A 13,117-nucleotide genomic window follows, 5' to 3' on the forward strand; every position below is an offset into this window, starting at 1 on the left:
TCTCCATTAATACCATCAATCCAACCAATGTTCAATTTCCGCAGAGCAGTTTGCATCTCAGTGATAGTAATTGGAACAGTTCAACTTCTAGGATCTCCAACAAACTGAGATATGTATTCATTATCATTTCTGAAAAGGGACTCGAAGTGAGTAGCAATTCTGTCGCCATCTCTTTTTTATCAAACATCCTCCTGCCATAGTCATCGTGTAGAATTAATTATTTGCGCCTGTTCGTTGTGTTTACCAATCGAATAGCTCTGAACATTTTTTGGCCATAACTGAGCTGTTCAACTTCTTTGGCATACTTTTCAATTGTTCTTTGATGGAGTAGGCGTACTCTTCTCTTTATATCCCGTAGAATGGAATTCCTTTTGTATTTTAGTTCTATTTTAACGTCCATATGCTTTGAATTATACAAAGTCAAGATTTTTCTGTGTTCTGGATAGAAGGTCCATTTTTTGTCATATAAACGAATAGTTTTCGGCTTTCCTGAAACATCTTATAGCAATGACCGTCCAATATTTTTAATTCCGTTTGAGATTAAAGTCTATCGATCATCAGGTGGGTATTCAGAATTCAATTTTGAGAAAAATGCGTCGACTTTTGAACTGAATATATAGCGCGTGGCATCGTTTGCAAGTAAGCTTTCCACTGTCGACGAGATTCGAGTACAAATTTTCAACTTCTTCGGGGCATTGTCGGTGCACATACAATCGTCATAAGTTTTTTTCCCAGCATTAAACATTTTGCCATTAAATCTCTGATTACAGTTTTTTATGTCCTATTAAACATTTTGGTGTGCAAATTTTTAATTTCGGTAAAAATAAAGAATGTGATTATTCTGAGTGTATTCTATTCGGGCTGTGACACAGAACAACAAAATTGTGTTACACAGGTGAAGAATTTGTATTTTTACCGAATATGAAAGAAAGCAAACCAAAAGCCCATAAAATTATTCATCAAAGTTAAGTTATAGAATTTGACGCCTCCAAAATCTTTGAACAGTAGGAAATTTGATATCCTGTGTGATTTTTTCTCGAACTACTTCCACTGCATTAAAATGAGTCAGGATTGTGCCAGGGCCTTCCCAAAGTGGCTTTGTTCCCATTGCATGTTCGTTTGAAAAAGAGTTTTTTATAACTAAAACTTCACATTCCTAATTTACCAATACACACTCCGAGGGGCATAATGAGATTTTGAATCTATACCGCCGATATGTCTCAATTAGAATTCTGAAACATGTTAGATTTTAGCCGCCGGTGGCTTGTCCACTTTAATCAAGAAATCAATACGATCTAACTGCAAAGAAAACTGGGCGAAAATGTTTTGCTTTTCTTTTTTCAGCCTAAGTCTGCCCATTACCAAACTCTCACTTGATTTAAAATTCTATTGTCATCTATTGCGATTCGTCCATTAAATCTATGCTTGGCAGTGAGCATTCGTTATCTGCCGACACTTTTCCAACCTCTGTAGCCAACCTCAGGAAAAGAGTCCCCTTTAAATTTATATTCTGAGATTTCTCTACTGCACTGAGGATTCTGAGTTCTGACGACTGAATTGGTTGTGTGAATGAAAATACCCTCAATGTGCTCTGCGATACACACCCATCACGCCCTGTCCAATTACGATCGATTTGTCAGCTTAAATACGCCCTTGTTAAAGTCATAAAATACAAATTATTTCGGAGTTTAAAGTCTTTCCATCCAAGCAGTAGTGGTGGTATCGACGGACTACGCTCAAGCCACATTAAGGATCTATTATCGGAGGAGAATCTTGGAGATGCTATCTGTGAACTAATGAATCTCTATATAAAAGAAGTCTTATCCATTTTTTCTGTTCTTTGTTTTCTCTGGGAACTTAACTGTATTGTATAAACAAGATGACGGAATCGACCAATCTTTGTTGTTAATGTATTTAAAAGGCTGGCCGCAAAAATTCCGTGTGCAAAATCATCTATTCTCTTTCTACAAATTTTTCAAAACATTAAGTTGGGCGTTGAAGTTCAACGGGGTGACCCTTTCGGGCCACTACTGTTCTCTTTGGGAGGCAAAAATTTTATCGTCCAGCCGATAGTTTTGGAAACTTCGGAATTTTTGACCATCGACTCTTTCTTTCGTCAGAGGGTTTGTTTCGCTGATCTCTGCATGTACACAATTATTTTACGGCTAGGTCATGACTGGGGAATTTTTTCGTTTGCAAGGGCATTCAAATATAGTCTTTCTAAAATCGCAAGAATTATAAAAATTCTAGAAAATGCCGGATAACAAAATCCATAAAAAAGGCCTTGCTTATTTCATTTAAGCCAATAGCCTCATTAACATCAAAATTTTCGGATCGATTAAAAAACAGATTATTCATAAAGCCTTTTTTAATCATTAAACCTTGATTTTTTAAATATAAATTCTTGCTAATATATTCGATTGGTATTTTAACTCCGAACTTGTAGCTTAATATAGTTTTTATTCGGCTTATTCACAAAAATTTTGAATATAATTGAATTTACGTACTTCATTAGACCTCAATAAATCAAAAAACATTAAAGTGATCTCTCAGTAATTTCCGCCTGTTCTTCATTGCAATTTCTCTGCAAAAATTCATTAAATGTCCGATAGGTTAATCGGTTGTGCAAAGTACGTAAAGACATTAGTCCTTCCTGGCGAAAAGAAATGTGTGGAAATTGCTCATTTGTTACTATACATTATATAAGTTGATAAAAAAACTTGAATTGATGTATGCCATGTCTTTTTCGTTCCCAGACAGCTGGTCCATAACAGGCGGGACCTCACATGCGTTTATTCCAGGTGACACGTGGATCTCAATATGAAATCTCTCAGCATCTTCCAAAGGTTTGGTGGAGTCCTCGTACATCATGATGGTTAGTTGCGACAAGTATGACCAAATGGAAATCGTTTCAAGGTAGTCGACAACAGATTTCCAGATCTCGTCATTTATCTGTCAATCCACCAATTAAACAAACCGGCAAAACTTCGTCGTACTTGATGCAGTTCAGAAAGCCCTGAATAATTCGTTCAGTTGTAAAATAGTAACGAGACCTCACAAACCGGTGAGGGGAAGCAATGTTGTTCGTATACCTGGAATAGGCTCAGTCCGACAACCTGGCGTCGAGACGAGTATAGCCTTCGTGATGGATAGAGGTCTCAATGTCGGATTGCAGTTTTTTGTGCAAATCTGACGAGAGTTGTCTTCCGATTTCTAACTTTTCGTTCCTAGTAACTCCAAATTCCTGGAAAGTCAACAAAATATAAGTCTACATGTGACGTAACTACAACTGTGAGCTCTTCTGATGAAACAAACAGTTCTTCGGTAAATCGTGCTTTAAAAACATTTTCATTGTGCTGAAGGTCAAATTTAATGCAGTCGTAAATGTCGGGAATTTTTGACACATCGAACGAATCAGTGTCCGCCAAATAAAAATCTCGATGCAATTTCGACCATCTTCTCATGACATACTCGATTCCCTCGCCATCAAACAGCAAGGTCGAATCTCCAAAAAAATATAAACGACTACCCGGATGGAAGTTACAGTATGACTGGAGCAATGAAATCACTTGAGCTATCAGTTCATAAACTCGGCGACAAATCTTTTTTGGGTTTATTATAAATTTTAAGGCGTCAATTATAGCTTTGGACCCAGTGGGAACATACTACCAATTACATGCAAACCCAACTTTAAGGTAATCTTCTTCAGTTAGGGTTCGGTCAATGTTAATCAACTTCTGTAACTTGTCTCGAACACTTAAACGTCAATAAGCATATCCAATTAAAAAAACTGTTCTGGCGTTTGGTAAGAAGAGGAATCGCTGTCCAGCAAGCCTGAGGGCGGTCGCTTTACCATTTGAACTAGAATTGGAGCCAATTTTCCTTCAAGGTCCAGAAGGCCCTGAAAGTGAACTAAAAAACTACTTTTGTAAATGCTGCAGCTGTAAACTGAACTCTTCCTTCATCTGATGCATATATTTTCAGATCGTGCCTGTAGGTGCTGTGCAAGCGCAGGAAACCAAGCCCAACTGTGTCCGAATGTTCTAGTCCAGTACAGGTTATTTTCATACGTCCTGGTGGGTAGAGGAGACGATAAGAATGTCCCAGTGCCTCTGCTTGTTTGCGTCCTGTGCTGGTCAATTCCCCTCCCCACTTCATTATTAGCAGAATCCCACCGGAGGCATTCCTTCCTTTAGTTTATGGAAAAAACTTAATACTTTTCATTTGAACTTTCCTATTAAACCCAGAAAAGAATTCATACATTTCCAGGACGTTTTTTAGCTGTTCCAATTTGTGGAAGGGTTCTGAAATTTCCTGGGAATTGTAATTGGAGATTAGATGACGAGAAATGTCGAGTATTTCCTGCAACTGGAATGGTTTTTTGAGCTTGATTTGATTCTGGTTGCCAATCCTGTACTTGTTGAACAAGTCGAGGAACCTACAAAATATCATCAAATGTTACATGAAATAACAGGTTATCATTTTTAGTTTTTGTTTGGGCGTTCTATCCGCATGTCTTATTACGGCAATGACGGACCTCAGTTCCATCACAGTCCCCGTCGTTGTAGGCAAGAAAGGAATGTCTTGAGGAAGATTTGAAGAGTAGGAAAACGAGATCGCATCGTTGAAATAATTCAAAATTAGGCCTCTGCAAAAATGATTAAAAAAATAACGCAATCACAGTCGCGGCGTCGTCATAATATTTCACAGAATTCTTGACGAGCGAAAATCCGTTGACATCACACACATATGACTTCCCGCCAGACCTGAGCAAATCAAAGCCACACACAGTTTGCTTAAAACTTGACGTCAGATCAGAAACCTTGAAAGCAAGACATATTTTTTGCGCAATGATTTTTTCTGCGGCACTAAGAATGACGGGATAGCGAATTTCTTTTCCTGCTTCATTCCGCATGACTTTGCCGTCAAGCATTGGAGACTTCCTGGCCTCGGCGTGAGCATATCCGGGACCGATCGCGTAAACCAGGTACTATCAATAACTAAGAAAACTTTAATGTCGAGGCCCTCCGTGGGCAAGAATTCTTCATACAAATACTCTGAGCCTCTTCTCAGCCCCATGTCCTCTTCATATACACTAGAAATGTCTCCGATTCTGGAAAAAAGTCAATTAAGTGTTTGTACTTCCTGAAGAGTTTCTGACAGCCTCCACCGGCCGCGGGGGGTAAGTAAATGTTGATGTTGTGGTCGTTCGCAGAGACTGGTTTTTCCACGAAGGGTTTGTTCAAAACTTGGCCGTTTATTTCGATGGCCTCGTCGGTCTCTTTTATATTGCCAGTTGAAGTGAACATAAAGTTTGGACGGGGAATTCCATTTTCCGTCAAAATTTTAAAGATTTTCCGTCTAAAATGGGAAAACACAAAAACCTGTCTTGCATGTCGACTTGCATGTGCAAATCGTTTAGAAGAAACGGCTTGCGTAGATTAGAATATTTGATTGCCTTCTCTAAGGGGAATCCCAGTGAGTAATATGCGAGGAGACAATCGCATAAAGGCCAGCACTCCACTTCCGAATGGAGAATGGTCTCCTCTTTGAATACTACAACCTAAATTGACATTTTGGTGAGACTACTTTAAAGTGTTCAAACGAAGACAGTCGGAATATGATTTCCTGCATACGATATGTTGAGGATTTTTTATGCATTGAGCAAATTCCGATTATTATCATTGATTTACTCATTAAAATGAACTACTTAAATTTTAATCAATTCAATTAGCCTAAATTTATTACTTCACAAATTGTACAAAAACCGAATTATAGATAATATAATAACTATTTTAATGTGAAATGAGAAGGCTAATAATAATGCATCACAACTAAAATTTCTATTGGAGATACGCTATCTGTAGGTGATCAGCAACCTATACGCTACATATAAATATGGGGACCACTATAAGAAATGCTCAAAATATGCTGAGAAAATATCCGGCCGCCCCTGTAACGACATAATGGAATCGCCTTTTCTAGTCACATTCCAGCACTTTTTAGGTCATTCTGTATGGATAGTGGCAGGTTTGGGCACTGAAAACTAACTGAATGAATATTGGTATTTTTCAGCCGCTTCCCAAAAACCGGGTCGAGTTTCCTTTGATCTAAAAACCGACAATTTGTTCACGGCTCATATTCTTTATACAGCTTTTTGTTTGAAATTTTTTTGGTCATTGAATATTGAGTATGGTTAGTGGCTGTGCCCTATGGAATGAGCACTCCTTTCCAGTTATTCTTTGCTCGTCAAAGTTGTGAAGAGAATAGGACAAATAAACGTTTCAAATATTCCCAAAATCAGTTTTAGTGAGATGTGTGTTTGTTTTTTGTTTCGCATCTCTAAAGAAGACAGTAGAAAGTAGTTTTCTTCTGCAAATATTCTCCAGGTCGTCAATGAATGATTCAAGTTTTTTCATAGTCTATTTTCGTGTTTCTTAAAAGTGTGTTTGCACATAACTGGTTTTTAAATATTCATTGTCACGTTCTATTTTCAAAGCGAAATCTCGGGATTGCAGAATCCTAATTGGAGTTTGGCGTGTCTCCCCAATACCGGATTGAAGTTAGACAGGGCCTTATTTCTGGTTTTTTTCTGTGTAATCGTATCAAAGGCAGGGATAATGTCCCCACCGAAGCCTTGGGAGAATCACACGTTTCTTTCTTGGCTGCAGTAATTCTGATTCAAGGAGCCATCATTTAATTATTATTATTATTTAAGCCAAACAAAATCACTGTCTTAACCAGGGTTTCTCAAGTTTTTTAACGTCGGGGCCAAATCGATAATTAACCATTGTCTTCGGGGCCGCAGAATAAATTAAATTAAAACTTCATTAACTTTTAACTAATTTTTTTTTAGATTCATTTTTATTCAGAAACCGAGATAGTTAGTCTTAATTAATTAAAGGAAAATGGACTAAAACGAAAAATTGTTAACTAAAACGAAAAATTGTTAGCTATTTTAACTAATGTTAACCTAATTGTCATAACACGGAATATAGGAGGCACATGTAGATCGCAAAAGCTGGCATAAGTGATTATCAGTCAATTTATTTCGATATTTATTTTATGTGAATCATTTACTGAAAATTGACTCACATAAATAAGTGGATCCGAACATTGAAGCATATTATAAGCATTTATGAGTATATTCGGATATTTTTTTTGGGAAGTGAACTATAAAATTCCATTAAATTTTCAATCTTTTGCACTGAGGTAAATTGCACATCTGATTGAAGGTCTATCAATTCTAATTGGAGTGATGGCGGAGCATTCTTAGGATCTATATTGAATGGTGCTGCAAAAATTTTCATTGATGGCAAAATTTCATCAAAATTCTTAAAATAAACTAAATTTTAATAAACCTTAGAACGTTTTTCAAATTCAACAATAGGTGACTGATAATGGTAGTATATTTTTCAAATGAACCGTTAGCTTTATTTCACTCAAACAAGTAAAATGAATTGTATCTTGAGCATATTTGATCCCTCCAAAGTTTTAATTTTGATATAAAAAAGAAGCAATAGATCCATAGAGTTGATGGCAAAATTTATATTTCCCCTGTAATTCACAATTTAACGACGATAATGAGAGGTTAGATCTACCCAAAAAGCTAAATCGGCAATCCACTCTTTACTGCTCAACAAATCATGGTATTTGTGGTCTTTAACAAATTCTCTTATTTGGGAGGAGTAGTAGTTCATAAAATCTAACTTCTATTCAAGCAAATATACCTTTTGAGGCACGCGGCACGACTCAACCATCGAACAGTTCAAGTCTCCATTCTGAATAAAGTCATGAAACCCTTATTACGACCAATCATATTCGCCCCCCCATCAGTACATATGGAATTATTTTGGAAGGATCAATGTCAAATTCTTTAATACTTTCAAGGAATTCGTTAAGTACATACATTCTTTTGTAGTGCCTTTTAATGAACGAAGAGAAAAAAATTCTTCAGAAATTTTAAAATCCGAAGTAGTGACACTCTAATGCATACGACCATTTGTTCGGTATCAGAGATATCTTTACTCGTGTCGACAGCAAAAGAATGAATAAAAAATCTTTCGATGTTCTATAAAAATTATTTTAATAGTAAAGAACTTGATTAGCTGACGGGCAAGGTCCTCAAAAATACATTCTATTCTTCTTGTAATAGTATCATTACTAGGGCAATTTTTTTCAGGCACTTAAAATTTATTTTTAGGACCTTAAAAATAGGCATTTTAGGACTTTATTTAATTTTTAGGACTTTATTCTACATTTTTAGGCACATTTTAATAAGGTATTAAATCAAAAAGTCGTAAAAAATTATTTGTTATAGTAAGGTATTAAATAATTTTTGACATTTTCCGCATTGAAACCCTATCTTTAGTAATTAAATTTTTTAAGCATAGAAAATGCTCTTTCAACGGTTGATGATGTACACTGACATTCTTATTAGTCCATATTCTTCAGGGGAGATATTACTTTCTCCATTTCTATAATTGATTCTATGTCATTTTTGTGTAATCTTTTTTGTATGTATTCATTATTTCTGCATTATCAGACGGAAATTTTAACAAACAAAGATCTGAATGTGCATCATTTATTGTATAACTTGTGGATTCCATTTTTTTCAATATTTGATTAAGTATCTGATAATTTTCATTTATTTCCATTAGACTTTTTCTTAAGGTTGGCGATTCAATTGCTTGTTTTACTTTTTTAACTATATTCCGTCGTCTTTGAAATTCTCCACAATTTCAGCAATTGATACAAAATTATTTGCATAATAGTATGCTGCTTGCAGCCAACTACCCCATCTAGTTATGATGACGTCGGGCGGATAACCAATTGTAGAAAACATTTTTTTCTAGTTTTGTTTTTCACTATTGATGTCTTTATAGTCGCAATAAGATTATCAACGTCCGAATAATACGCCTTTACTCTGAGACAGCAATTATGTAACAAATGTGCAACACATGTTACATGGAACATCCTAGGATAAAGCATTTTCAATGTTTTTCCGGCTAAAAATAATTCAACAAAACTACCCAAAATCATATACGGGGCTGCATCAGAAAGAAAAAGAAGAAAATTATTGCGTATAATCTCGAATTTTTAATCTCTTCATCGATAATCTGAAGAATTGTGTTAGCAGTTACAGATTCATATAAAGGTTCACACGAAATTAAATAGGTCTTCTCTGGATAAGCGATATTCCCAATGAGAACAACTACAAACTTCTGTCCATTTACGTCACCCTCGTCAACAACCATAAAAATCTTTTGAGATCTAAAAATAATCATTTGTTAACTTAGATCACTTTATACTGGATAATTTTTGTTCACTGATTGCAGGAATACAATTGCGACAGGCTGACTGGGAAGGAAGCGAAATATTCAATTTTCAAACAATCCCTTTAAGCTTGGATTATTGAGCTTATGAAGAGGAATGTTTGCTTCAGAAAAGGCTTTGGCAACTTCCATCGGCATACTCTGAAAGTCTTCCGTTTCGGTTTGACCGTTGAATAGGGAATCTAAGGATTGTTGGAATCCTTCATTGTTATCTAAAAAAAATAATTTTAAATTACTCAAAAGCTTTAGATTTTTGTAGATTGTCTATGCTGATCAATATAATATTTTGATGATGCATTGACGTAGATCATACATATTTTACAATATAGACTGCCTTTAATCACTGTGAATTCTTTTACGTAAGTTTCATAGGCTTTTAGAGCTTTAGACTTATTTGTAGAACGTACACGTGGCATTTGAACACAAAAAAGTAATTATAGCGTGCCTAATTTGTTATTTTTAAAATATTTTTTTGTAACATTTAAAAATATTTGACGGACAACATTCATCACAAAAAATGGAAATAGCAGTTTTAATAATTTCTCCGTCAGAATAAGGTTTCATATTTACAGCAAGAAGGTGGCTAATTTTATAAGACGTTAATAACTGATGCTTATTTTCCACTGGTTTAAATATAATGATAGGACTGATTTTTAAATGACGTCTTTAATATATTGAGTTTTTTTTTCCTTGACTCTCCGAGATATAAATTGTATATTTCGGAGTGCTTCTTATAATGACGTTCAATAGTATAATTTTTCAATGAATTAATGACACAGTTGCATATCAAACAAACAGCTTTACCATTCAGTTCAACGAAAAAAAACTTTTCTTCCCATTCAATTTGAAATTCTCTATTTTCTTGAGATAATGTTCGATATTTCTTTGATGGCATGAAAAAATACTCAACCTGAAATATATTTACAAACACGTGTAGTTAAAATATTATCTTTAATAATATTAATTTACAATTAATTTTATATCCAAAATTTATTTTAAAGTTTGGAAGTCGGGGGCCGCAAAAAAGATCTCGGGGCCGCATGCGGCCCGAGGGCCGCACTTGAGAACCCCTGGTCTTAACCATTAACTAACACGTTCAGGTGATTCCGACACTTCTCAACAGTCGAGCCATCTTATCACGGTGTTCCGACCGTGACCCCACACACTTTCTGTATGTACGGTGAATGGTTTGTGGTCCATTTCCACGATCCCCCCCATTTGCCTCTACGAGAGACTCCAGTGTTCTATGGACAATTTCCCTATCTGTATGGTCCTTCAGTAGGTTGATAGATCTTTTTTGAATTTGCTAAAAGTAAATAAAAGTCATACTATTATAAATGATTTCAAACATATTGATGAATTCAAATATATGTTCAAACCAAAAAGTATTCTTGTTCGGTTTGAGATGAAATTGAAAGGTGTCGATGTGGAGTATAAGTGATTACGTAATCGAAAAGGAGATCGGCAGAGGTTCTTTCGGAGTGGTTTATAAAGCCCACGATAAATATGTCCTCATTTAGTATAAATCACAGAATAAAAAAGTCGCGGTTAAAGTAATATCGCGGAAGCAAATAGACGTCACCACCTCAGACAACATAGTGAGGGAGATAACCATCCTAAAGAACACTCTAAACCACGTCAATATCGTCAAACTGTACGACTTTGACGTACAACTGAACACTCAGTCGTAGTGGGACGCCAACAACTGCTACATAATGATGGAGTTGTGTGGTGGTGATTTGACACATTTGTTGAGGACACCCCTCAGTCTGGATATCGCCCGTCGAGTCCTCCAACAAATTGGTTGGCCCACGCTGAGTACTCAGCCTCCGCCACGGTGTACCTCCACGGACAGCACATCGTCCACATGGACATGAAGCCGTCGAACGTGCTCCTGGCAGTCCGGGACGGTCTCCTCCTCAAAATAGCTGGTTCGACTGTCCTCGCCTATCAAGATTTCGGTCTGGCCAAGACCTGCGGAGAAAAGGGGGTTGGTGGTGGGACGCCTATGTATATGCCCCCCGAGGTGGCCAGGGGGGAGTCTTGTGACACGCGTGCTGATCTGTGGTCCATTGGCATTATTTTTTATCGTATTTTTGTGGATTAACGTCGAAGAATGTATTTTGGGGACGACTCCCTTCGACAGAATGAACAAAGTACAGATTTTGTCAGAGTTGAGGAAATGCAGGGGCATAGTGGTGAGTGTTGTGTAGTAAGGACAGATCCCCCCTGGCGTGTCTCCCCAATGCCGGAATGTCCTCTCCCAACTGCTGGTGGCTGACCCGAAGAAGAGGATGTCCCATGATGTGTTGGAGAGACACACTTTCGTGGGTGTGGAGTACTCCCCCAATGCAGAATGCTACCACAAGGGGGTTGTGGGGTTGTTGGATTGTTAGATGAGGTACATCAAGGAGGGTCACCCTGACAGTCTGCTTAAGGGAGTCGAGTATCTCCGATCTGCCTTAATCTGTGTTTTCTGTTGATTTACTTAAGACGACCGGAGAGAACAGGGCAGGATTGAGGGAATGGTAGGACTGTCCTCTATTCCCAGATTGCTGACTGTCTTAGGAAGCTTACTCCTTCGTTGGAGGAGATAACTCGCAATCTGGCGAGGGCGTCACGACTGGTTGAGTATTTGAGGTTATAAAAGGAGAGGGACGAGGAGTGGGCTCAGGCTGTGGATGTCTATAAGCTGTGGTTGAGCAGACTGGAGTATTTAATCAAGGGTTGTGCTTCCCACATATTGTAGAGGAGAAGAATGAGACGTGTCGTGTGAGATTAAGGAAACTTGTTAGTGTTCGATTCTCACTTTAGTTGGCTTATTATTTGGACTGTGCCGAAAATTGTGTTAGGAATATAAAAAGGGAGGAGGTGGTTGAGGAAAGGTCTTTCGTCGGGGCATTTCTAGTGAGACTAAAGGAATTTGGTACTTTTTATTGTCTACTCGTAGCTAGCTTTATGAAGTGGTGATTCACCCTCTCTATGTATACATTTTATTGTAATATTCGAAACTAATTCTTTTGAACATGATAGGTGTGATTTAATTAGATAATCATCCAGAAAAAGTAGTATTCAATTTAAGCAGATATTAAGAACAGTTATTAAAGCATGTCTTTAATCTCATCCAGACTTTCCCCGTCTGTACAGGATATGATGTCATCTTCACTCGAGCATATGACTGAGGCCGAATCAGTACTTTGTGCATCTGCTGGTCTTTTATCACTTGATTTTTGGTTTAAAAGCTGGATACATTCTTCATAAAAGTCCAACAGCATTTGCTCGTCTTTGACGTAGTTTAATGTTAATGTATGAAATATTTCCTTAACAAACTCTACTCTCATGGACTCTCCTCTAAAACTGACTCAGTCATATTACGTCACTTCGATGACACCCCTTTGGGGGTGTTGTATTCTAGTCTCCGTTATGGAAGCGATCTTGGGGAACAAATATTTTTTTTCTAATAATGACATAAACGACTGTTTGCTCATTCGCACTGACTTTACTGGTGGGATAAAACTGAATCAATACTGAATGAATTTTGCTCGTTTTCGGTGATAGCTGTCGGTTCTTGACATTGAGAGGAAATACCCCTGACCATATTGATTTTTGGAGTATAAATGTATCAGAGTCTGCAAAAATTGAGTCTGAATTTACATTGAGATTTTTCTCAAATTGGTGTGGTCTTGTATTTTAATACAAACTGATTAAATGACGATAAAACATATTTAACCGAATATCCTAAAATAGAACGGACGTAGGCAGTGACGGGAAATTCTGATAAT

The 13,117-nt window shown here is 36.9% G+C and overlaps 1 pseudogene; it reads right to left on the minus strand.

Moving 5' to 3' along the window:
• Positions 1-217: 217 nt before the first annotated feature.
• Positions 218-12,676, minus strand: LOC115228115 (annotated as a pseudogene).
• Between the last annotated feature and the right edge of the window lie 441 nt (positions 12,677-13,117).

Source organism: Octopus sinensis, unplaced genomic scaffold (genome assembly GCF_006345805.1).
Source record: "Octopus sinensis unplaced genomic scaffold, ASM634580v1 Contig09569, whole genome shotgun sequence".
Taxonomy (NCBI): domain Eukaryota; kingdom Metazoa; phylum Mollusca; class Cephalopoda; order Octopoda; family Octopodidae; genus Octopus; species Octopus sinensis.